The 27,340-nt window shown below is 40.0% G+C and overlaps 2 protein-coding genes across 4 annotated transcripts in view; one reads left to right on the top strand and one right to left on the bottom strand.

The window, feature by feature from the left end:
- lrrc56 (leucine rich repeat containing 56) overlaps positions 1 to 10,070 on the bottom strand; it is a 128,262-nt gene extending 118,192 nt beyond the window's left edge. Inside the window, exons 1-2 of one of the 3 annotated variants that reach the window (XM_048545323.2) lie at positions 9,979 to 10,070; positions 2,906 to 3,013 (exon numbers count right to left, since the gene is read on the bottom strand). The gene's annotated coding sequence lies outside the window, so the exon portion shown is untranslated. Of the gene's footprint in view, positions 1 to 2,905; positions 3,014 to 9,576; positions 9,945 to 9,978 lie in introns of those variants that run through there. The other 2 variants (XM_048545324.2, XM_048545325.2) reach the window with 2 other exon arrangements.
- Positions 10,071 to 10,562: 492 nt separating this feature from the next.
- The window catches only part of LOC125459350 (GTPase HRas), a 60,351-nt gene continuing 43,573 nt past the window's right edge, over positions 10,563 to 27,340 (top strand). The window contains 1 exon segment of the mRNA XM_048545716.2: positions 10,563 to 10,814. The gene's annotated coding sequence lies outside the window, so the exon portion shown is untranslated.

Genomic DNA, 27,340 nt, shown 5'->3' on the forward strand with positions numbered 1-27,340 from the left:
TGTATTTGTACCTCATCCCCATTTGCCTTTGGAAAGGCAGTGATGAACGATTGTAGCAATTTTATAGACTACTTCTCAGGGCAAATAATAGTTGAGTACATTTGATTGTGGTACTGCGGTCACCTAATAACAGCAGTGGTAAACTTGATGTTGGCATGAAAACCTACTGTGTTCACTATGCCCTCCAAGGAAGGAACTCTACCATCCTTATGCAATCCAGTCTACATTTGGCTCCAGACTCAGAATCAAGGTTAACTCTGCTGAAATAGCCTCCAGTTGTATTAGAGATGAGAAATAAACACAATGCTTGACAGGCAACTAACAGTCAGTCACTAGTTAAAAATAAGATGTCTTTTTGCTCCAAATTTCATAGCTCAGGGACACAACATTTTTTTCATTCTATAAATTAGAGGAAAAAGAATGATGGACACCGTGTCTTTTGCAAGTATTAAATCAACAATGCTACAGTACAGTCACTGGGTATGTGAAGTCCCATTGTCATATAAAGCTGAAAAAGAAGAATGAATAATTGAAACAGTTGAATAGTTGATGCTATGCAACCAATATAATGCATGGAAATGAGGGGAAAACATGTAAAGGATAAATCTTCAGTGGGATATGTCTAAAAAAATCTATGGCCACATCTGGCAACCTAACAGTAATTCACCACCTGTGAAGGCATTCTGGAGATCTGAAAGGTACTATATAAAGATGCAAATACTTTCCTTCTTTATTTCAAGCAACACAATTTGTTTCAAGCCTGATTAGCTATGTATTACCACCATGCTTTGCACAACATTCTGCCATTGCCCATTGTTGGAACACATTTACTGAACTTAACCCAACAAGACACAAACGCTCACCATTACTTTGTCTATAGAAGATATTCAGTGGGATTTCCTTCTGCACCAGTGCATTTTGGGCCAGCCACATCATAAATATACTTTGATAGGACTTTAATCATAGTTCAAGAACCTGCATTCAAGACTCATTGATTAGACTGAATGAAACTCAGTTATCAAGTACTGGTGAAAAGCCCTTGACGGGTGGAAGCCCAACTACTTACACGTCCTTAAAAGGCAGATACTGAGCAGGTCACACAGGGAGAGACCTGGGACAGGAATTTTATTGAAATCGATATTTTTGAGACATGCTAGAAACAGTATCACAGCCTTTTTAGAGTAGCTAAAATCCATAGCTTCCTTAGTAAAAATTTGAGCACTGAACAGGTTTTATAGGGCAAGTGTTTTCAAAATGTGTTTTTTTAAAATATTGTTTTACACAGGATGTGGGCACTTCCAGCAAGGTCAATATTTGCTGCCTGTTCTAAATTGCCCTTTATACAGGTGGTTTGCTGGACGGTTGAAAGTCAACACAGTGCAGTTGATTAGGAGTCACATGTAGGCTAAACAAGTAAAGGCATCAGAGATAATGGGAACTGCAGATGCTGGAGAATTCCAAGATAATAAAATGTGAGGCTGGATGAACACAGCAGGCCAAGCAGCATCTCAGGAGCACAAAAGCTGATGTTTCGGGCCTAGGCCCTTCATCTGATGAAGGGTCTAGGCCCGAAACGTCAGCTTTTGTGCTCCTGAGATGCTGCTTGGCCTGCTGTGTTCAAGTAAAGGCATCAGATTTCTTTCCAAAAGGACATTAGCAAACCAGTTTTTAATGAGACTTGGTTTGATAGTCACCATTACCAAGACTAGCTTTATATTTCAGGTATATTACTGAGTTCAAATACTGATGGGTGGCATAGGATTTGGCCTGGGCTTCTTGGATACCAGGCCAGTAACACGATTGCTACACCTCCGCTCTCCACTCCCATACAAGGTGGGCAAGGTATTGGTTGTGTCCCAGGTAAAAGTCAGGTACAACATTTCTCATGGGCTTGTGAAATAGTTGCAATAAGGATGCACCACAGTAACAAGTGAAAGACATGTACACACAACTGGTTCAATACGCAATGTTGAAAATCTAAAAATGCACTGATATTGCAATAACATGGAGGAATAGGGAAAATAAGCATAGACATGATGAATGTTGACGTTTCGGGCCAGGACCCTTCTTCAGAAACGGGTCTGAAGAAGTGTCCTGACCTGAAACATCAACTTTCCTACTCTTCTGATGCTGCCTGGCATGCTGCATTCCTCTAGCTCCACATTGTTATCTCTGACTCCAGCACCTGCAATTCTTGCTGTCTCCAGGCATACCGAATGTTGTGGGAACAGAGAGAGGGTGAGGGTTTGGCAGTGGTTTCTCTTTTATTCAAGGTAGCATGAAGCTGCTGTAGGATTGTTTGATTATGCAATGCATATTGCTCTGCAGCAGAGAAACAATGGCTAAAAGGGCAAAGTTAATTACATTAGCAGTCGTCCAAGAGTGCTTACAATTGCTACTCCCTTTCTGCTTTAAAATAAAATCAACTTATTAAATGAGTAGGTTGGGAAGCCGACCACAGCCTTCATCACTAAATGTACTCAGAAAAACAGCTTTTAGTAACAGATCCACAGCTGATGCAGAAAAGCAAAGACAAGACATACTGTCTTGAAATCTAGGCAGTTCAAGAAGCAGCAGCAAGATAGATATTCATACAAGTGGGATTGTGAGTGACATCTGCAAGGAAGCATTCATTACCCATCTCTGGGTGAGCTTAAGGAATTAAAACCAAACACATAAGCAAGGCCAGGAAAGGTGCAGGTTCTTCTCTACTTCTCTCCATCCAAACACTACCCCACACCACCCACCCCCACCCTCCAAAGGAAAAAAAGTTTTGGTGAACCTCTTAGAGTTACAGACCCCGTAGCAAAGTGATAAGGGGCTTCATAAACGTGCACTTTCCTTTTCCTTACAGTGCACCAACAACATGTAAAGATGACAAGAAGCAAAATACAAACAGGCTTACTTTTTGTAGCAATATTGGAGGATGTTAACTGTAAACCATAGGTTTGAAACTCTCCAGATTTGTCTCTTTGCTGATAAAGATTTGACAAACTTCAAGTCAAATCAACTCCTGTGAACAGAGGGAAAATTTGCAATATATTTAATAGAAAATGACCTTGTTGTTGAGCTGTTTCATTAGGAATGACTTTTATTTGAACTAGTAATAACTTCAACTTCTACTTTGGTAAAATGACTCCTCTATGCAGGGCTGTAAACCATTGTACAGTTCACAGCTGTTGAGCATTTCCCAGGTCTTTCCCTGTGTGACAAGAATTTTATTGAAATTTGTATTTTTGAGATATACTATAAACAATGTTGCACCACCTTTTTGGAAGAGCTAAAATCCACACGAGAGATCTATGACCAGAATTTTTTTTAAAAATGCCTATAAATATAAGCAGTTTCATTCACATTCAAATTAATGCATGTTCAAGTTGGAAATACGTTCTCAGAACTGGTACAAGGTGGCAGGAGAACACCTTTACATTGAAGAAACGCTTGCATTCCTACATTCTAGTAAAAACGGAAATTTCTGGAAATATTTAGTAGGTCTGGCAGCATCTGTGGGAAGAAAGCAGAATTATTGTTTTGAATCTGGAGACTCTTTATCAGAACACTGTTACACTTAGAACACCAAGTGAGCTAAGTGCTCTGAGGATAATCACCAGATTCAAAACAATAACTGCTTTCTTCCCACAGATGTTGCCAGACCTGCTGATTAGCCTTACCAAAATGCAGTGCCTTACATTTATCTAAATTGATGTCCAGCTGCCATTTCTCAGCCCACTGGCCCAAGTGATCAAGGCAGAGCTTTTGAACTCATTGCTCTGAAGTAAGTGTGGCACCCACTAACTGAGTAGAAAACACCAGTGTTCCCTTAAACGAAAGCACTTTCCTACGTTTTAACAGTAATTGATCTAGTTCAAAATCTGTATTGCTCAAGAGAGGAAGACCAGCACCACAAGCTTCCTGGACATCTCAATTTCTTGCGTTAATGTAAGTTTTTGTTTTCTGTCCACCCGAAGTTATGTTAATAAGGATATATATATCTGTTATTGGAATGTAGAAAAGCCTCTACTGTACTATCAGTATCAAGACTGATCCAGAGAACAAAACCAACACTACTCACCTTGCCTTATTTAATGGGGAGATGATTGCTGGATTGTCAGTCTGGAGACCCAGGTTCCAATCCCACCAGAGTAGATGGTAGAATTTGAAATCAATAAAAATCTGGAAAGAAGAGTCTAATGATGACCGTGAATCCATTGTCAATTGTCAGGAAAACACCACCTGGTTCACTAATGTCCTTTAGGGAAGAGAAATGCCATCTGCAATCCTGACCTGGTCTGACCTGCGTGATTCCAGACCCACAGTAGTGTGGTCGACTCTTAACTGCCCTTTGGAATGGGCAATAAATGCTGGCTTAGCCAGCAATATCCTCATCCCACGAATAAAAGAAGTGTTCTTTTTAAAATAGAAAACATAGAACATAGAACATTACAGCACAGTTCATATCATTCAAAATTCCATTTGCAATTCGGTGACTGCCAGTTGTTTCTCTATAGACTATCTGGAGTCCACGCATAGACAAGAAAGAAAATGAATTACATCTATTTGTGCTATAGTTTTTTTGTGCAAAAAAAAATGGGTATATGGTTTTGCGATCTTTACATTTGAAATAAGATGCTGTACTAATTCTTTGTCTAAACACATCCTTGGAACATCCCAAGCAAAGAATCATAATCACAGAGCTGCTGGACTAACTGTCAACTAAGAAACAAAATCACTAATAATCGCTACATCTAACAAACACAGACTCGTGCATGCAGTACAAGAGTGTTAAAAGCCCATCTTGCATGATGTAACTAAGAACACACTTCATTGGCTATTGATGCAGATAAAATGAATTTCCTCTCAAGAGCTCTCTACCACTCTTTCAGTAAAATGGCCTCAGAACCCATCTTTTCTATACCAAGTCAGTAATCGGTTATTCTCTGTAAAGTGTATTGGAACATTTTGTACATTACAGGTATTATAACATATTGACCAATGGAAATTACTGACTAGCCAGGATGTGACTATGGCAACAGTATTTTAGTCACATGCAACAATTTTAGGAAAGAGTGACCCACACGCAAATCAGATGAATATACTTCACAGAAGCTATACCCTTCAATAATCAAGCTCTCAACAATCAATAAACAATTGTATAATCAACTCTGCATGGTACCCACAAATGCACAGATAAGTTTTTTTTTAAATTTATTAACAGAATGAGGACATCACTGGCTAGGCAGCATTTACTGTCCATCCAGAATTACCCAGAGGGCTCTTCAGAGTCAATCACATTGCTATGAGTCTGAACTCACATGTAGGCCAGACCAGGTAAGGATGGCAGTTTCCTTCCCTCAAAGACATTAGTGAACCAGGTGGGTTTTTCCTGACAATCAGCAATGGATTCATGGTCATTTTCAGATTTTTAATTCCAGTTATTTATTGAATTCAAACTCCACCATCTGCCAGGGCAGGATTTGAATCTGGATCCCCACAAGGTTATCTCGGTCTCTGATTAACAGTCCAACGATAATACCACTAGGCCATTGCCTCCCCCTGTTAAAGCATACATGCATTGACCGAGCAAACATGATTAATGTGATCATGTCCCCAACAAGACTACTACTCATTTCTGAGTAACAGTTAACATGAGTCCAATTACTCTTCTTCAGAACTCCAGTTTCTCTCCAAATAGTTACAGACTTGAGCTTCTTCAGCATTTCTTTTAACATCAGATTTCCAACAACTGTTTTGCTTTTATTACTTATTTTTCATTGATTAGTTAGATGTGCAGTTACCAATATGTAGCTAGTGGGCAATATATTTGTCAACACTGTTCTATAAAATGGCAGGAAGATGTTGGTGATTCAGTCTTCCAAGTTCCAAAAATCCCCTGCAGAAAGAAATTTTCCTTAATTTGTCTTTCAGTAATAAATTGACAATCCCAGATCACTTACTCTTCAACCAGAGGAAACAGATATTCACTTCTTCCTTGTCAAAACCCTTCATAATTTTAAACAATTAACTCTTCCCTTTGGCAGTAAATAACAATTGCAACTTATATGGCTCCTTTCAAGCAGTAAAGCATCCCAAGGAGCTTCACAAACTGTTTCCCAAATAAAACCTGACTGAAACAAAGAAGCAAAACTAAAAGGTCAGATGACCAAAGGTTGGTCATTTCAAATCACTCAAAAGCACAGTTGCTGTTGCAATACACACTTTAACATGCATGTCGTAGTCTGGCGGTTTGGATAGTATTGGTAATAGCTCTAAATTAATTTGCAGCACTGACCAGGAAACCCTCCCACTCATCACCTACTTGTACAGATTGGAAGGACTTGCAGTTGATAATTAACCTATCTGCTTCCATTATTAAAGGCACCTTTCTTGGGTGTGAAGTGTGACTCAAACCAAGAGCTTCTGACTCAAATGATGCTGTAGAGCCACTGAATTATACAACAAAGAAACAGACCCTTCGGTCCAACTTATCTATGCCAGCCAGACATCCGAAATTAAGCTAGTCCCATTTCCAGCATTTGGCCCATGTCCCTCTACACCCTTCCTATTCATGTACCCATCAAGATGCCTTTTAAATGCTGTGTTTGTACCAGCCTCCAACACCTCCTCTGGCAGTTCATTCCAAACACACCTGCACGAAAAGTTTCCCCTCGGGTGCCTTTTATATCTTTACCCTCTCACCTTAAACTCTACCCTGGGATAAAAAAAAGTGGCTATTCACCCTATCCATGCCCCTCATGATTTTAAAAATCTCTAAAGTTACACGTGAGTCTCAGACAGTCCAGCCTATCCAATTTCTCCCTTTAGCTCAAACCGTCTAAACTGAGCAACATCCTTGTGCATCTTTTCTGCACCCTTTCAAGTTTCAAAACATCCTTTCTATAGTAGGGAGTCCAGAATTAAATGCAATATTCCAAAAGTGGCCTAACCAATGTACTGCACAGCCTCAATATGACATCCCAACTTCTGCAGCAACAAAGGGAAGTGTACCAAATGACTTCTTCACTACCCTGCCTACCCATGATTCTGCCTTCAAAGAACTATGAACCTGTACCCCCTTTGTTTGGCAACACTCCTCAGTGTCTTACGATCTAACTGTATAAATCCTGCCCTGGTTAGCCTTTCCAAAATGCAACACCTCACATTTCCCTAAATTAAATGCCATCTAACAATCCTCGGCTTTGGCCCATCTGATCAAGGTCCCATTGTACTCTGGGATAACCTTCTTCACTGTCCACTACACAACCAAATTTAGAGTCATCTCCAAACTTACCAACCATTCTTCCTTTATTCACATGAATTATTTGTATAAATGACAAAAAGGAGTAAGCCAGCACCTACCCTTATGACACACTACTGATCAAGGCCTCCAATCCAAAAGCAACCCTCTATCACCATCCACTGCCACCACCTTCAAACCAATTCCCAGAGATATATAACAAATTGAACCTGAAAGAATAAGAAATGGGAGCGGGGGTAGACCATACAGTGACAAGAGCCTGCTTGGCTATTCAATATAGTCATGGTTGTCTTGTTACTCCAACTCAACTTTCCCCAATCCCTTGGTTTTCAAGGGACCAAAGTAAGTCTGCCTCAAGTCTTAAATATATTCATGGAGAATCCACAACCTGTGGAGTACAAAATGCAAAAATGTACAACCCTGTGTGTGAAAAAAATTTTCCATATTTCAACTTAAATGATTAACCACTTATCCGGAGACTCTGTCCCTGTGTTCTAGGCTCCCTAGCTAGGGAAAATAACTTCAGTCTCGAATGTGTAAAGTTTCAGAATTTTAATTGTCCACAATTTAAATGCAGAGAGTCTAGCAATCTTTGCCACTATATTTGGCTTGCTACATGTATCACGAGGTTTCCTCAACTTTGGAAAGGTTCTCTCATACTGTAGATTATAAACTATTAAGGCAGATTTATTCAGTATTAAACAACAGGTCCACTGTAAGCACATAGCCCTTTAGGATATCAAATAAAAGTACAAAAATTACTTTTACTACGATGGAATGATCTGAACCTTGAATCATGACATTTAGTTTCTTTTAGTAAGTTGAGTTTTGCCAAATCTTGGAATCTTGTAGTTGCTGTCATCACTGATAACTTCATAAAGACTGGGAAGCTGAATATAATTTGCCAGACACACATTCAAACCAATGCAGCATTGGAAATGGAGCAACAAGTCAAATCGATAACACAGGCTCAGTGCATCCACCTTCACTGACTCAATTCATTACTTTCTTTGATTTCAAGTTGCAACGGAATAAAAGATATTTATTCAAAAACACGCAGCTGTTACTCAGTTAGTTTCAAACAAATCCAACTGATTTCCCTGCTTGAACTGAAGTTTAAAGCTTACGGTTAAGTGAACGCCTTAAAAAAAATGAAGATATGTGAACTGGAAGCCTAGCTCGGAGAAAATAAAGGCAGGACACCAAAAGATTAAGGCTTTTCTGTTCTCACCTTCATCTTAGACTTGTTCTGATACTTAAAATGCCAGGGCATGCCTATTCTGTAAATGAGCCTCATTTTAACCACATACTGGCATGTGTGACCAGAAATGAAAATAGCATGACTCAGCATAGTGAAATACTTCATTACTGCAGCAAGTCACATTTTTCTGTGCTTTTCCCCTTAGATAAGCCATAGCTCGAGAGGCAATGGGTAGCCTTTGGTATCTTAATATATTTTATTAAGAATATTTTTGATAGCTGTTTATTTTTAAATGCCCAAACTGGTTTTCAAATTGCTTCTGCATCTGTGTAATCTCCCTCGGTCCCACAGCTCTCTAATTCTAGTCTTCTTTGCATCCTGATTTTAACCACTGCACAATTACTGGCTATGCTTTCAGCTGCCCATGGCCCAATCTCTGGAATTTCTTTCGACACCTTACCATTCTCTTTTTTAAAAAACACTCCTTAAAATGGCTCTTTGATCAAGTTTTTCGTTAACTGGCCCAATATGTCCCTTTGTGGTGTTTGCTTGTTTTGTTTTATACTGCTATAAAGCATTGTTGTGAGAAATACATAATCAAAACTTCCTTTTCTAATGTAAATAGCGAGTGATAGAGGATTATTCAACTACAATGGCATCACATTTCAGACTCATCTGTGCTTTACAAAAAGTATACACGTTTTGAATAGGATCATTTGCTAGTGATCAGAATCAAACATATTGCAAATACTGGAAGGCTGCAACAAAAAGAAAATGTTCAGCAAAGCTAGCAGTACCTGTGGAGAGAGAAGCAGAGGCAATGTTTCAGGCTTGTAAATGTAATGTTGCAAACATGATAGTGAACACTTTTCTCTCCATAGAAGTTTGTCTGGCCTTTTGAATACTCCCAGCATTTGATGTTTACATTACATATCTTTCGCACCCCTACACGCAGTTACTATTCTTGTAAATGTATAAAAATGCAGCAACCAATTGAACACAGCAAAATCATACAACCAGTGATCAGAATATGACTTGACTTGCTTTAGTGATGTCAGCCCAAATAAACAGATAAGATAGCATCAAGTAGTGCCAGTTAGAAGCTCCGTTGAACATCTACCCAGTGTCATCATTCCGACGGCGCGGCGCTCCCTCAGCGCCGACCCTCCGACAGAACTCTGGAATGCTCTCTTCTCCTTTAAGGTACAATTCAGAACGGCGTCTTTTAACAAAGGTTTCGGTCAGCTGTCCTGAAATCTCCTTATGTGGTCCGATGTCAATTTCTGTTTGATAAACGATCCCTACAGGCAGCTTTGTGTACTTTGTAAAACTACCTCGGAGTGCTACTTAAATAAATTGTGGTTTGTCCAAGTAATAAGTTGTTGTTGTCCCATGTGACGCCTCCCTGTTCCCTAGCAACCAAGAGAGGCCCCTGAGCCTATCGATCTATTAAAATCCTCAACTGGGATAACAGAGCCTGCTCTAAATTGCGTGGCTAGCCGTAATCGCCACTCAGACTCACCGCTAAACGGCTCAGCACAGGCGGCCTGAGCCCTGCACGGTTCCCGCTGACTCCTTAGCAACGGTCCCGCGGCCGCCGCTGTTGCTCCATGGGGGCGGGAAGAGAGAAATAGAGCAGGCTTTGCTGGGGATTGTAGTTCTCTGCCTCACTGGTTGCGTCCAACAATCTGACCATAAAACTACAAAATCCGTCAGGCATTGCAAGAGGCGTTCCCCGCCCCCGGTCCGCGGCTGCGCACACTGCACGGCTTGACTCAAATGTACCCTTAATTGAAAAATGGAAAACAAAATCTAACAGATCGTCGTGGACGCGAATAACTTTTCGTCATTGGAACTTCTTTTGGTTTCTGTCAGGGCACGTTTGAAATAGATCGCCAACTCCAGTCAACTATTAGCGTCCTCCCCCTAACCGTTTAAATTATTTAAACGGATGATGAAAGGTTATAGGAACCAATCATTGCTCGTTCCTGGCAACATCTGGGCGGTGTTGCTGGTCACAGCGGAACCAATGGGAGGGTTATGTTCAGGTGCGGTTACGGTCTGATGGGCGGGATGTGTGGGTCATAGTAACTTGAGTCTGTGGTGCGCGCGCAGCTCCGGCTAACTGCGATAGCTGAAATTGCAGGAACTTTTGAAAGTGGGAGCCAGACACAAACACCGAGAGATAGAGCGCCATTGATTGTTATTTAACGCTTTAAATAGGAGTAGCAGTCATTTACCATTGAAATTGCCGAGAATTATTGAAGCAGTCAGACTTTGTTTAACGTTTGTTATGTTTTATTTGTTTATCTGCTACTGATTGCGGCTTTTTTTGCTCCTTCCTTATTGCAGTTTCTGGTAAGTCAAGACAGCACCGGGTAACGCCCCAGCTGCTGGAAAATAAAATCATTACACTAGCGTTTAAGTAGCAATCCTTTTCAAATATTCAATGAATGGAAGTCGATTTGCAACGTATGTTTTACATTTGTAGGGTATTTGTGAATGTTATCCTTTTATTTAAAGATCATTGATTAATGTAGTGTTTGTTAAATCATCTAGTATTCTTAGAATGATATTTTCAAATTAACACAGTCGCTAATGAAAAGTTACAGATGAATGTCTGTGACACAGGAATATTTCTGTCTGTTAAATGATAGAGACACGATCCAGTGTTGATGAGAAAATGATTTTTTTTACGTCAGTTGCTGGGAATCGATGAACAAACTCACTGGGCTTCAGCCTGGAGAGCCAGGCGGCGCTCTCAAATCTGATCCTTTCGTAGAATAAGAAATAAAAACGGAAAACGCTGGAAACTGTCAGTCAGCACATTTATGGGTTTCCGTTCGAGCTGCCCGGCCTATTGAGTGTTTCCACCGTTTTCTGTCTTTTTAAATCTAGTTTTACGCCACCGCAATGTTCTGCTTTATTTCTACGTAGAATGAGCGGGCGCAACAATTCCAACCTGTCGTGCATCTCTTTGCATGGTTCAAGTGTCACTTGCAGGGATTGTCAAGGGGGGGGGGTGGTGGGAACGGGCATTCTGTTTGTAAAAGCGCAACTTGCTGATCCATGGGAGGGGTGAGGAATTTTGATTTCTCACTCCCTCGTTTCTCTTCGGTAAATGCAATTGGGGTTGGTGTGTATGTGTGTGATTCCTATGGATTGAGACAGTGAGGCTGCAGCAATTGATTAACGGGGCAGGCAGAGCGATGGAGAGAGCGCCTCAGCAGCGACAAAACTGTATCGTTGTGTGGCTTTGCTATTTTTTCACCCCCGCCCAAGCGGCGGAACATCTAAGCCTCCTTTTACATTGTCGCCCCAAGATTCCCATTGTCACGTCCAAACTCCTTTTGGTTATTTTGCTAAGGGTTTTAAAACATCCAGATTGGAGTACCTATGTAATTTGCAGATGTGTGGTTGACGTTTCTGGGATTTGTTTACACCAGCATTTGTCATTATTAATTACACCTTTCTTTCCCTCGTAGGTTTGATGTTTTTCTTTCAGGTCTGGGAACTCTTTTCCATTATCACACTAGTGAAGCCCAACATTATCAACTAAAACACTTACAGTAGACGTGCTAGGCACTGGGGTAGATAGTATCAATCGGCTGAATGATTGACAGTTGTCAGTTTTAGGGTGTGGCTAGGGTGGATTTAATATCGGGACTGTTAAAGGCAGTTTTCAGAACCGAGCAGGGCGTGGACAGATGTTGGATTTTATTTTAATCAACCTGTTCAGAGATATGATTACTCATCTCTGAAGCAATTTGGACTCGAACCTGCTCCTGCCCGTCTATCTCAGAGGCAGGAACTCTCTTGCTGTGCCACAAAAGCTAAATGAAACTAGGGAACACTTGCCCAGTGTAGGGTTTTGCACAAATCTGATGGATGTAGGATTCTTAACCATCAATTATGTAGCATATTCATAGCTGTGGGTTCTGGGCAGGAATTTGTTTGATTATAGGAGGTGGGTTAAGGCTGGGTGACACAATTAGCCTAGAATCAGTGTGTGGAACTCCTGTCTGGCTTGTAGTTATATAACAGCTTTTTGTATTAGCTGATCCCAAGACCTTTCAAAGCAATGTATATCTTTTTGTAACGTCCACGTTTGAATCTGTCCAATCAGGGTCTTGCCTCAGTAAATTGCCAAAACAGCTCTTATTTAAATCATAAATAAAATTGTGATTAAAAATAAACTTTGATGTGATTGACTAAGTTGTTACCCAGCTGGGGACAACTGCTTTCCCCTGGTTCCATTCTTATTTAATTGAGGGCAGACAATCACTTGTAATGGCATAACATTTTTTCAAGTAATCTCCCAAGGATCTATTCTTGGCTTCCTCCATTCCACAGCATTGAAAAACAGTGATAACTTTCACATTTACCCGACTGTTACCCATCTCCACTTCGGTACCACCTCTCTCAATTCCTCTACTTTTGCTGGATTCTTGGGTTGCTTACTTGCCGTCTAGATAAGCAGAATTTTCCTCTAGTTTAAATATTGGGAAAGCTAAAGCTATGGTTTTCTATCCCTACTTGAAATATCTCAATCTTGTCACTGAATCCATCACTCTTCCCAGCGACAGCCTAAGACTAAGCCAGTTTGTTCACAAGCTAACCTTTTTAATTGAATATTTATGTTGCCACTGAGACTACCTTTTCCACCTCTGTAGTAATGTCCATCTTTGCTCCTAACTTTGCCTATTTGTTGCTGAACCCCTCATTCATACTCACAGATTCAGTCATTCTAACAAGACATTGGATGGTCACCCATATTCTAACATGCCATAACTTTAATCGACTAAAATTTGGCTACTATAATGTAGTTAGTATCAGATTCTGATTCCTCAGCTTATCATTCTTGCTGGCTGTGTCAGGGGAGGCAATGGTGTAGTGGTATTATTACTGCACTATTAATCCAGAGACCCAGATAACATTCTAGGGACCAGAGTTCAACTCCACCACAGCAGAACTAAGGATCTAATGATAACTCTGAATCCATTGTTGAATGTCAGGAAAAACCCATCTGGGTTCACTAATGTCCTTAGGGAAGCAACTGCCATCCTTACCTGGTGTGGCTTACATGTGCCTCCAGATTTGCAGCAATGTGGTTGACTCTAAGCTGCCCTCCACACAACTGGAGATGGGCAATAAATGCTGCCTAGCCCAGCGATGCCCTCATCCATGAATGAATAGAGGGGGGAAAAGAAGCATTGTCTTGACTTTAAAATTCTCATTCTTCCTAAATTGCTCCAAAACCTTGCTCCTCAGTGCGTATCTCTGTAATTTTCATGTGGCTACAACCCTGTGGATGACCAATTCTAATTTCTCTATCTTTGTCATCAGTTGCCTCAGTCACAGGTTGAGTTCTGTCCCTGAAGCTCCAACTGGCTTTCTTCCTTTTCAGATACTCCCTGACTAAGCCTTTGGTCATCTGAGTACTTCTGGAGGTTTGCCAGGAGGTAACCTGTGTTGGAGGATCTGAGCAATGTGAAAAGATTGGGTGGGGGATCATTATGTTCATTGGAGGAGCAGAGATTGAAAGGGGAACCTGACAAAAGGTGTGTAAGTTCCTGAGAAACAGGTTAGGTAGGAAAGCTGTTTTCCGTTAGCAGAGGAATTGATCACCAAGTAGATATAATGTAAAGACTTATTATGTTGAGTGGAGAGTTGGGAAATTTTTTCATGCAGAGGGTAGTAGGAGTCTAGAATTACTGTCGGAAAGAGTGGGTAAGTTTGTAATCTGGTAACATTTGAGCAATATTTAGATATGAGTGCTATGGGCTGCAAGCTTGAAAATGGAATTAGTGTAGACTGACCTTTTGGCTGTTGATGCAGTGGGCCACTTGGTCTCCTTTTGGTTCAGTCATACTTTTGTTTTATAATTCTGTGAAGTCCTTTGAAATTATTTATGTCAAAGGTGCATAAAAATCTCAGTCAGAGGTAAAGATTTAATTTGTATTATTTGTACATTTTTGGATTGAGGCAGCTAAAAACACAGGTGCCAATATTGGAGCAATGAAAATTGTGATATGCAAAGGGCTGTAAATAAGAGTGCCTTTTCTTTTTCTTTTGAGGGAATTTGTGGACTGGAGGTGATGAGAAATGTGGAGGTGGGAATTATGGAGTTGGAAAACAAGGAGATGAAAATGTTATAAAAGCAAAATACTGCTGCTACTGAAATAAAAACTGAGGGCTAGAGAAGATCGCAAACCTGGCCATACCTGTTGGGAGAGAATAAGTTTCTCCAGCACTCTTGCTTTTATTTATGAAAATATTTGTATTTGGGTGTTGCCAGACTGGAAGCCAGTGCATCAAACATGAACGGAGGAGATGGATGACCGAATATGGCAACTGTTTTGAATGTGTTAGAATGCTTAAGTTATGTTTAGACCATTAACTCTTTCAAGAAGAAACAACATCTTAGCTGAGGTCTGGTAATACACTGAGGAGAAATTGTCAAGCTAGACTTTGGTTTGTGTGGAAATGCAATTCTAATCGTGTATATTTTCTGCAGGACCTACACTCTCAATTGTGCAACAGTGCATTTATTTGTAATCCCTCTTGTGTCTCCTGCAAATTTTGACACCAATCTTTAATCAATTGTTTAGCTGTGGTGTTTACTACCTTAACATTTAGCTAGTTACTAAATTCTATCCAAGGGAATTCAGGACCATGCAACCAAGGTAAGTAAATAAAACTAAGGTACAGATATATCATCCATTGAAGGACAGATCTGACCGTAGGCCTGAATGGCCTGCCTTATTCTTGTATTTCTTTGTTAAAGATAGTGGGATCATACTGAAAGGTGGCTTGAAGTTTTGTACATCCGAAATGATCCAACAAACCATCTGATGGGAGTAGTTTGGATTTTCAGTTTTGCTGAGACTAAATGAATCTGCATCTATTGCAAAGTCCATGTTTATTTCTTGGTATAGATTGTTTTGATCCGGGTGAGGAAAATAAATATATCTATGTTAATGTTTGGTAAATTGAGAAATGGGAGGATACTCATTCGGAAGATACTTAAGGACATTGAGGCCTTTTTCTGGAGTATTGTATGCAGTTCTGGTCTTTGTTATAGCAAGGATATTTTTAACTGGAGGGGTTTCAGACAAGCTCTGCCAGGAATGGAGGCTTTGAGTTATGGGAATAGGCTGGGGCTTCCTTCACTGGTGCATTAGGAGGCTGAGAGGTAACCTTTTTTTAATAAAGGTTTATAAAATCAAAAGGGTTATGGATAAGCTGAATGGCAGGTGTCTTTTCCCCTGGGTGTGGGATTTCAAGACCAGAGGGCCTATTTGTAAGGTGTAAGGGAAAGATTTTAAGACATGAAGGGCAGTTTTCTAAACAGTGGTTCATGTATGGAATGAACTTCCATAGGAAGTGGTTAATGAGTCTGGTTAGATTTAAAACGCATTTTTGAACAAGTACATAAATAAAGAATTTTTGGATGTGGGCTGTGTAGACAGGTGGGACTAGTTTAGTTCTGGATTATGGTCAGCATTGACTAGTTGAACCAAAGGATTTGTCTGTGTGCGATGCCTAGGAATTCAGCATATTAGTCCCCATGCTGCATCCTAGGATTAAGTCAGAAAGGCCAACAGAATCTGGGTGTTAAAAGTAGGGGCAGAGGGTGAAGATTCTGTTATAGATAATGTCACCTAGATCACTGTTACTGTGTGGAATTTTAGGGCTCAGTTTTGGAAGGAACACTAAAATAGCAAACAGATGCTGTTGATTCTCCAGGATGACATCAGGAATTGAAAACTGGAAATGAGGGGAGGATAATAATGCTGGGACTGTTTCTAAAAACACCAAGGTAAAGTTTTCATGAGAATTTTAAACAGATTTAATAGGATTATTAGATAAAAGGTATTTGCTCTGTGGGATCATGCATTTGACATAATTGCTGAGGAATGAAGTTGGTATACTGTATTGTCAGAGAATAGCCTATTTTGTCAAAAGTAATGTCTATCTGCAGCTTTTGGCAGAAAATGATGTTGATATTCGCAGCAAAGGAAGCAACAAGTCTGAGGAAAAAGCAAGGGTGATAGGAGCAGTTTTGGATTACTCTAGCAAAGAGCTGGTACATCTGAGCTGAATGGCCTTCATTAATGCTATCAACCTCTCCAGCATTAAACTGTAGACTAATACTAGTGTTAGAATGATGTTTGCTTGAATTTTAAGGCTGAGTTTTCATTGGGTATGTCATGTATCCTTAGCTATTAGGTCTGTGTTCCTCCAACTGTCAATTTTTAGCAATCTATTTGACAGCAAAAAAGGAAAATATTTGGTCCAGCATGCCTGTGTGGACTCTTTGAATGTGCTTTCCATGTCTCTTTTGAAAATTTAACTACATCTACTTCAGCCACCATGTTGGGAGTGTCATGAAGATCATACGTTTTGATCTTACTTTGCCTTTGTGTTTTATTGGTTGCTGAATGGAGGTCAGGAATGACCACTGTTCCCTAGTCTAGACTATTGAGCGCAATTGTTGGTATTACTGATCTGCTAATTTACCACAGACTGAGGATTATAGGGGTCAGACTGTTGCTTGACAAGCATACAGTTATCAGTTTTTGGAGCGGCCTGTGATTTGACTAGGTATATTTATGCCAGCATCCTGAAACCAAAACATCTGGTTCATGGGGACAGGAGAATTGGCAGCTGGAAAGTTGTACTTGACTGCTTTCTGCAATCCTCCCCAGTATGGACTAAAATCCCACTATTTGGCTTGCGTTTTCCTAAAGTGGGTGCTTCAAACTGGGAAACTTTCTAATTCAGTCCCCAAATTGGGTAATAGGAATGATCAGCCCAAGTTCTTAATATCACAACATGCACTTCTACATGGGCTTTTTTTTTTTGTTATCAAACAAGATTTGACTCCAAGCCACCTAAGGAAGTATTTGGATGTGTGGTCAGAAGCTCCGAGGTTGCTTTAAGATGTGGTATAGGTGAGGGAGTCTGATTCGGGGAGGAAATTCCAGAGCTTTTGGTGTAGACAGCTAATGGCCCAGTCATCTTAGAGTAACTATGATCAGGGATGCCATAAGAGGTCACTTAAAGGAACACACAGATCTTTGAAGGGTTGTAAGACTGGAGTAGGCTATAGATGGAGGGAGGAGTGGGGGTGCAGAAGGATTTGAAAGCCAGTTATGATAGTTTTTAAGATGACTTTGAATATTGTCTCTAGATATCATTTTGAAGGATGTAAATAGCACAATGTAGGGAGTGTTTTTTGAAAAGATCAACCATGACAATGATGCCACTGATTCATGCACAACCCTGTTACTGAGAAGCTGTGTGCTCCACATCCTCCAGACTTTTTTCTGAAGAACTTGTCAAGCAGTTTGTCTAATATATTGCCAGCTAGCACTGAAATCCAGGTGTGCGAGCCTGTCTTGATTTGATTTTTGTTGGCCACCAAGCGGCAGAGGCTTCTGGCTTGGTGTGTGAAGCAGATGTTGAAATTGGGCTTCAATGAGAGATGATGTAATGAACCAGAACTGTTGTTCCTTTGCTGATTTTAAATTTAATTCGGTTCACAAAAAGGCCACATCAATTTTCTGGAGTAGCACGTGTAATGTAGTAATTTGGTTTGGTAACTGTGTGCAGTGTAGAACTTCAGCAGCTGGTGATGTTGACGTGAAAAAGACCAATAGTACAAAGTGTGAATTTGTACAATACAGTGAGACATTAAAATATGAAAACCAAACAGGCCTTCATTTTCAAAAGACAGAATGGAAAAAGCAGAGTTATATTAAAGCTCTTTACAACATCATTTGGAGTAATAAGAACAATTTTGTGCTGTAATGAAAAGGATATAGAGCACTTTCTGAGCAAAAGGATTTGTGGTTTCTGCTATCATTTTATGATAAAACATAGTATTCATGATTTCAAAATTGAGAACTATTAAAGGTTCTATAGGCCTGGCTTTTGTTTACCTCATTTTAAAAAATGACACAGGGATTAATAGAAAATATTTGAAAGGATAGATGTAGAAAAGATGCAAGAACCTGGTGGAGAACAAGGTATAAAGGGTGTAGGGGAGGAATAGCACTTCTCTCCAGTGGGATTGTGTACTTTCTGCGGTGACTCATTCTGTACTGGGCCTCCCCTTCACCCAGCTCTCCTCTCCAGCTTCAAGTAGTTGTTATATGCCAATGATTATACCCATGTGAATTACTTCAATGGGCAGGCAAACCAAGTGAAGGACACTGTCTACTCCCCAGTTCTCGGTGAGTGGAGATTTGTATACCCTGGCATGCAAAGACTAGGCAGGTAATACCAATCTAAGGTCTGTCACTCTTCAAAGTGAGTCATCACAGTGCTGTGAAATGTAAGAGCTCAATGAGGCACAGAAGGTGGCCTGCTCACTGCCTACATCCAGATCTATCTCCAGCCACCTACACTCCCCTTGTCACTTAATTTAGGATAAGTGAAGGTGAGAGTGAGGTTGAGGATATGCAACTCTCCTTCACTAGATAAATTTGCAAGTACTGTTTACTTTTCAACAGCTGACATCTATTTTCTCTGTCACACACTGTTAAGCTGATTGGTGAGCAATATTGCAGCAGTTATGGATTCATGTCTGTAGTTTCCAAACAAGTAACCCAGGGCATAGAATCACTTTTAATGGGAGAACTTTGCAGTTCCAAGTGACTTTACACATCAGGGTTTATTAATTTAGCAATTAAACTCCCTATTCGTTGTCAAACTGTTTCATTTTAAACCAATAATGATAAAGAAACATGTATAACTCAAATTAATTTTTTTAACAATGCCCATATGTAGACAGATGGAGACATGACAACAGTATGTTCAGGGAAGAAAATGTTAGATGCTGTCTGTTACTTCCTACCATAAAATTTATGACCGCCACTCCTTGATTGCAACTGTTTGAAATTCAGACAGTTCGTTCATCTGTCTGTCCATCCATAGGGATCATTGAAAAAAAGGAATCTGCAATTGTGATGATAGTGGTGGTCTCCTTGTGCTGATAGGAGCACAAATGCTGACGTTTCGGGCCTGAGATTCTGCTTGGCCTGCTGTGTTCATCCAGCTCCGCACTTTGTTATCTTGGATTCTCCAGCATCTGCAGTTCCCATTATCTCTGCTCACTACCATCAGTACAGTGTTTCATCTGCCTAAATGCAACAAGATGTTTTAGACGTTCCCCTGGCTTCTTGCAAAGACATCAAATTGGTACTGCTATCACCAGGCTGTGGATTGGCACCAACCTTTGTAATGCTCTCTGCTGGAATCACCATGGAAGATGATTAAAATCAAATCACTTGTATGGGAAGCTGCTCAAACTGAGGCAATTTTAGGTAAAAATCAAAATTTGTAAAGACATTAGATTCAATTCTTTGTCCAGCTCATGGACAGTTGTCGTAAAGCAATGTAGCATGGGCTCATATTGCTTGGTCTTGTGGTCAACATGAATAAAACTGAGGTGTGCCAAGCTGCTCAGGATGGCTTTATTTTGAGGGATTAAGTTGATGTCCAGATCCTATCAGCAGCAGATATGTTCACTTACCTCACTTGCACATTCTGTGTCTTTTGTTACCACTTGGGCACATTCAAGTGTAGCCTTCAGCAAACTGAGTGAGTCTGGGAAACCAGAGGAAAATGTCTATTTGCTATACTGAGCGTCTGTGGAGCAGAGTAGGCAGGGCTACTGCTGTTCATATGTAGTGTAAGTACTGTGTAAAAGTGTCAAGCCAAAATGATCAACCACTTTCATTTAAGTTGCCTTCAGAAACTTGCATTTAGAAGACAGGACAAAATATTGAGCTGCTCACCTGAGCTGGCATGCCAAGCGCAAACCCCATACCAAAATAGCCGCAATTGAGTTAGGCTGGTCTTCTAGCCAGAATGCCAGACACTTGCTTATGGAAGTAAATCTTCTGTGGAGGACTGAATCATGGTGGTTACTACAAGCACCCTGTGAAGGCTTCTTTTAAGTGTTTTTGATTATTGCCTTGTCCCCCTCTACCTCTAACCTCTTCCACGCCCATAACCCTCATCTCAGCATTCCTTGTATTCTGATCACTTGACCATTCCATTTTCTTAAAATAAAAGTTTACAATTAATTGTCTTGTCTGGTCCTCTGGAGCTCTGTCATAGCCACTCAATCCTTTAAAGCATCATGATTTTATTTTTTTACCCCATCCTCCTTTTTTAGACATTTTTATTTGTTTGAAACTTACTTTTCTGAAGCTTTCTGGTGCTCTAATACCTCATGGCTCAACATAACTTTGTTTTCCAACGCACCTTCAAAGCTCGTTTGGATACTTCAATTTATGGAGTACTATAAAATGTAGTGATGCCTAGATATTTGGTGTGATTTCACATACCACTAACCTAGTCGTAAACTGATCTCAGTGAACATTCGGAGTATATTATGATTCCCGCAGAGACTAATAACTCTTAGATTATTTTCCCAGTGACCAAAGGAAAGAATCACATGGCAAGATTTTAACATTAAGACTTTCACTGTAATATCGTAAAAATAAACATTGACCAAGTATGACTTGGCAACTAAGACATTAAACTACATAAGATATTTCCTAATAATGTAATGCATTTACCTTTGTAGTATTTCAGTACTTGTTTTTAGTGACTGCTTATTCTGTTCCCATTACCACTGCACATTCTTGGCCACGAGTTTGCATAATGGTTCATGTTCTGAAAAACTAGTCAAGAATTTGGCAAATTCAACATATTCTTGCACTATACTGTTTTTACATCTGGTTGTTGCATTGCTGCAACAGCACTTTTTTTGTCTTTGGAATCTAAGTATTGACAACAAAGATCTTTACATGTACTTTGGCTTCAGGTAACTTTAATTTTGTTTTCTTGTTCAACTTCAAGTTTGCCTCACAAGCTCCATTAGACACTTGCGTTATTTTTGTTTTTGGTCAGCAATGGCTGCTTTTTTATTGTAGCTGCACATGTATAAATTAGCAGAGCATTCATTAGATCTTCCACACCAGGAAGATCATGTCTTCTGGAGGTGTGGATATAACGCATGGCATGTGCAACCATTGAAATACTGCAGTGTTTCCAGAACATAGCCACAAAGATGCTACTTCCAGCTAGCTTCATTTGCGAGAAATCGCCCTCCCACATCAGGGTGAAGTTATTTGCCTTTGCAAGTCGTGGCAAAATTCCTTTGTTGTTTATGGTGGTGAGATCTCTTCAGGAATTTATTTTGTTTGTTTTTTGGATCAATGTGCTTTCCAGGTCACTTCACTGGTAACATGCTGCTAATCTATTCTTTAGAATCTGTCACTTTCTAGATCACTCCCTTTTCCAGCTTTATCCTTATCTTTATAGTGGGCCTTGAGGGCAGCTGGAACTTTTCTCAGCAGATGTTAAATTGGTCTTGAATTCTCACCTACTGCACGATTAAATCCTCCTAGAGGCATGCTAATCCTGTGAACACATCTTTGTTCTGATATAAGATGTGTTCCTGGGCCATTGGTTTAATGTTCTGTGACATGTTAAGGGTCACCAATCCAAGCTTTAGATTCACTCCATCTAAAATGGGTGACATTTTTCTTGCCTGTAACTATCTGGGACCCTAAATCATCCTCATCATTAAGATGGTGCCATCATATCATAACTTGATTGAACCAACCTGTTGTATGGTGTGAATCATCAGACTCGTCAAGTGCTATCTTTCCTGTGGCAATCTTTCGTGGTTTGTGGTTTATTTTTTAAGCTGTATACTTGTGTATAAAATTTTTGTTCTTAACCGCTGGACATGCTGCCTTCTCATTTGCACAATGCCTTCTGCAGTATTTGATTCTGCCCTTGTCTGTAGGAGCTGCCAACAGTAGAATGGGATTTTGATCAATTGGGTGAGTGGGCTGAGGAATGGCAGACTAAGTTGCATTTATCTGAATTAAAGGTGTTGCAGTTGGTGAGTCAAACTGAGGCAAGACTTGCACAGTTAATGATAGGGCCCTGGCGAGTGTTCAACAGAGACCTGGGGTGCAACTACATAGTCCCTTGAAAATAGACTTGCAGGTAATTGGGGTGAAGGTTTTTGGCATGTCTGCCTTCATCAGTCTGAGCACTGAGCACTGAAGTCAGGCTGTCATCTTACAGCAATACAAGATCATGTTAAGGTCACATTTTGGAGTAGTGTGTACAATTATGGTCATGCTGCTTTGGGAAGGATGTTACTACAGCATGATTGAGTTATAAGGAGGGGCTGGATAAGCTGGGACTTTCCTCCAAGGAATGTAGGAGACTAAGGGGGTGACCTTGTAGAGCTTTATAAAAGCATGAAGGCATAGATATGGTTACTAACCAGGTCTTTCCCTAGGGTGGGGAATCGAAAACAAAGGGCATATGTTTAAGGTGAGGGGAAAGATTTAGAAGGGACCTGAGGGGCAAAATTCTCATGGAGGGTGGTGGGTATGTGAAATGAGCTGCCAGAGGAAGTGATTGAGGTGGGTATAATCATAACATTTAGAAGACATTTGGACAAGTAAATGGATGGGAAAAGTTCAGAGCAATTTAAGGACCAAATGCAGGTAAATGGGGCCAGTTCAGTTTCGGCAACCTGGTCAGAATGGACGACTTCAGCTGAAGGGTCTGTTTCTGTGCTGTCTGACTCTGACTCGATTCATGCAAGAGTTGGTCTCTTCTACCATTAATATTGTCCAGCTGTTGATTCATAACCTTGGCACTTCTGCACAAGTCAATTACTCTCCTGACTAAGTTTTTTTTTTTTCTTGTCTTGGGTGTGTTCGATCCCTTATTCCTGACACAATCCTTTCTCTAATTGGCTCATTGTTTAATTTTGTAAGTTCACAGGTTTCTGTAAGCTGATTAATGGTACATCCTAATCAATGGAATAAACTTTTTTCACTTTGTTCCCTGCTATTAAATATGTACTGTAACATTCATTTGGGACTGAAGCATGCCTTCTAAGCTTTTAAAATTTCTTTTTCCCTGCTTTTTTGGAAAGATTCAGGGTGGAAAATATTTCCAGTGTCTTCTCAACAGTAATAAATGTACTAACTTGAACACATCCTGATTTTTGTTTGCGTCAGTAGCTATTGCATAATTCTGTTCTTCATGAAAGAATTCCCAGTTTTGTCTTGTACCCTCAATCATTTGATAAGGAGCTGGTAGGGGAAAAGCTGCAGCAGTCCATCTTGAGTAGTGTTTTCACTGAGTATTTTTAGTTTACTAATGGAATGTGGCCATCACTGGCTAATTATTGTTCATCCCTAGTTCTCCTCAAGGCTGCTTCTCTTCACTGCAAACTGTTTTATTCTAGGTAGACCTAGAATACCATTAGGGAGGAAATTCCAGGATTTGGACGTTTTGAGTCTAAAGGAACAGCACTGTCAGTGCAGGGTGTGAGTAGTACCAAACTACGCAAGCTCAAAAGATGCTGAAGACATTTGACAATCCCAGTCAGGCCATGGATGAAGCTGATTACATCTGGTCAGTCAAAAACAAGAGTCACTGTGGACTACTCCAATAACCACTAGGATTTGGACCGGCTGACTTCAGTGACTGCCGTTAAGATTGTTCCATGCCTAAAAGCATACTTCAGTCATTCTAGCATTCCAGACATTGTCTGGAATGTCAGTGGTCCTGAGTTCACAAGTGAAGAATTCAGTGACTTTGAATGGAGTGGCAGCTCACAGTTCTGCAGCACGCTTTTTACTTCAGTTCTAGACTCTCACTTCATTGCTTCTTCTGACACCATGTTTTTGTCTACAACATAGCATGGTGTTCAACATGAGGACTTTATTGAAGTGCACATTAAGACTGTTCACAAGGTGTGCCCCTCATGGTAGAGATGCCATAACTGAGGCAGACTGACAGATATGTATACATTGCATTTCAACCCAAACACATACCAAGTCCAGTATTGAAGAAAACCAGTGCCTTAGACATGACATGCATTCATTTTCTGTCTTATTTGGCTGTGCATATTTTATAAGGGTATTAGAAGTAGTCTGGCTTCCTGTATCCTATTCCACTCAACTACCACAGCCTTGTTCCTCTCAAATCTATTTCAAATATTCTTAAACTCTCCTGTGAAATATGCAATAGCCTCTGGTCCCTCCCTCCTTCACTGATCCTTACAAGTTGTAGCTAAGTGAGATGTTAAACTGACTATCCCTTACCATTGTCTCTTCAAACACAGGAAGGAATACTATTGTTCCATTACTGTCACTCTGCTAAAAGCGGTTTCTAATTTTAAAAACAGTTAAATCTTTCAGCCTTCTATGCATCAGAGTAAACATTCCTATTATCTAGAGACTCTTATCTGGCTTTCTACTCCTGATGAATCCTCTATGTAGCCTTAATGACCTTTTTATAATGGAATCTGATGCATAGTCTCCCAACTGTGGCTTCAATGGTTTGTATATGTGCACCATCTTTTCTGTTGTATTGTGTCCTGTTTATGAAGCCCAAAATTGTTGCTTTTTCTTTAGTAACTTTCTATAATATGACAGTTTAGATAATATTTCATTTGAATTCTGGATTTCCTTGTTTACCTGCCCATATCCATTTCTTTACTTGATGTAAACACTCCTCTCCCTTTGTTTTTACATAAAGTGTGATGCCAGATATTAGGCAGTATAAACTGTACCTGCCACCGACATGCTTATTCCCTTAAATTTTGTAAGCATTTCCTTTCCTGCTCCAATGTTTGTCAAATCCTTTCATTTTTGTTGTCACTGTAATTTTGTACAAAACCACTGGCAAAATGAATGAATCTAACTTTGACCTAAGGGCTACCTTGTTTCCTGTAATCACTAGTAGTTTAGCCGACTTTCCTGAGCCAATGATCAAAATGGAGATTAAGAAAACTGATCAAGCTGAATTAAACAGATTCCTTGTCTGTAACTTATCCCTGAACTTGAAGTGTTGAGTTTACAAGCTTGTTCTTGTACTTCTATGTTCAATGATTAGGATGGGTACCTTGGCTGACTCTCTTGATTTAGGGCACCAAAACCAAATTCCTGCACTTCTTCCACTTCAATGCGCAATATGGAAGTCCTGGTACTTGTAGCTCAGTTTCTTTATCATCCGGCACACACTCTCATCATTCATGAATAGATGATCACTGAATCTTATTTCCTGTTTTTCTTTAGTTATGGGGAGGAAGATTAATTCCATTCTTCTTCCTGACTTCCAACTTTCTTTGTATGCAAATATCAGTCTAAAATGTAGCTTTCCTGTTTATTGGAGGGAGGAGATTGCTGCCAGGGAGTTGAAGTTTTCTCCCCCCACCTCTTCTGTTCCAGACAGTGTGTGGATTAGATCTAATTTACTTGTCCATTTTATCCCTAACCCTTAAACTTTCAAATTTTTTTGTACTTGCAGTTAGACTTTATCTGTAGTTCTCAGTGAGGGGCATCCACCAACTTCAGATCACTGGTAAATGCTTTCCTCTGATATTTTGGTTCTTCCTCCATTTCCTGGAGATTGAGAGTTCCAGTTTGTCTCTTTTAGTTTCTAAACAGATCAATGTTTCTTTAGAAGTTAAAACAAACAAACATTACTCTTCCTTTCCATTCCAGCTGTCTGATTCCTGTGGCCCAACTCTCAAGGGCATTGGCTACAGATCAGTAGACAGCATGCTACCAAGGAGCTTGAGTCCTTCTCTGTTGTATTAGCTAATTGCTTTTCTTTGAATGCAACAACAGGAAAGCATACATTGTTGTGAAAGTGGGTTAATAGTAACACAACCTGCATTTATTTAGCAGTTACAAATCCATGATACCTTTTGAGTACTCCAGTTGGCAACATGTTTCTCAGTTTGAATGTGGGGTCAATATTGTAAGTAGGAAACTGCACACAGCATGACCTCAAATTATAAGTGGCCAATTAATCTATTTTGGTAATGCTGGCTGAAGGGAACATGTTGGCTCCAGAACTGCAGGATTAACCCTCCTACTTTTATTTATAATTCTTTTGAAATCTTGCATATCCATCCAAGGGGGCTGTTAAGGTCTTGTTTCATCCAAAAGACTTTGCATCTGACAATATGGCACTCCCCTGGTACTGGATTGGTTTGAAGTCTCTGGAGTGGATGTCAAACCCATTTCGTTCCCTCTTACGAGGCGAGAGTCCTGCCTACTGAGCCACAGCATGCATAAGTAATATTCCTTGCCAGTGTTTTGATTTTTTTGTCTATTTCTATTTAAATTTTGATACAAGAAAGTGTTGACATTGTACACAAACTTTTTATAAAAATTGACTTAATTCTTCATTGTGAATTCTGATTGTGATCTATTTACTATTTTAAATATTGAATTAATAATACTGAAGCTTTTGGGACACTCTAAATTGGCCTGATATAATCTGTAATGTTTGTTTTTCTGTCTGAATGTAACAAATGGTTTTACTGTCAATGCCTTACTGGTTGTCACAGTAAACATCCAAAACAGATCTAGCCCTTAAGTTTGGATTACTCCCAATGTCAGAACTCTGGAGAGACAAGTGGGCAAAGCTATCCACTTTGCAAACTTCAGATTTATGCCATGGCAGAGCAAGTGGACATGTGGTTTTGAGCTATGGGGAGCTGGCAAAACATGTAGGAGCTGATGGGAGTGGAAGGTTGAGAGCACATCTGGGAGAAAGTAACAAGAAAATCTGAACCTGAGACATTCCTGGAAGCAGAAAGCAAGGCAGGTAATGAAGGACTTAAATGTGTGAGGCTAAGAATCAGGTTCCCAACAGTGTGGATGAAAGTTCTTAACTAAGCAGACTACCTTCCATCCTGATGTAAAGAAATTCAGTCTGCCATCTTGCATGTGCTAATGTACATGTGCTTTCAGAATCTTCAGAAATTTGGTTGATTCTGGTCTCTGAAATGGTTTTGCGAGGTGCTC

Source organism: Stegostoma tigrinum, chromosome 17 (assembly GCF_030684315.1).
Source record: "Stegostoma tigrinum isolate sSteTig4 chromosome 17, sSteTig4.hap1, whole genome shotgun sequence".
NCBI classification, from domain to species: Eukaryota; Metazoa; Chordata; class Chondrichthyes; order Orectolobiformes; family Stegostomatidae; genus Stegostoma; species Stegostoma tigrinum.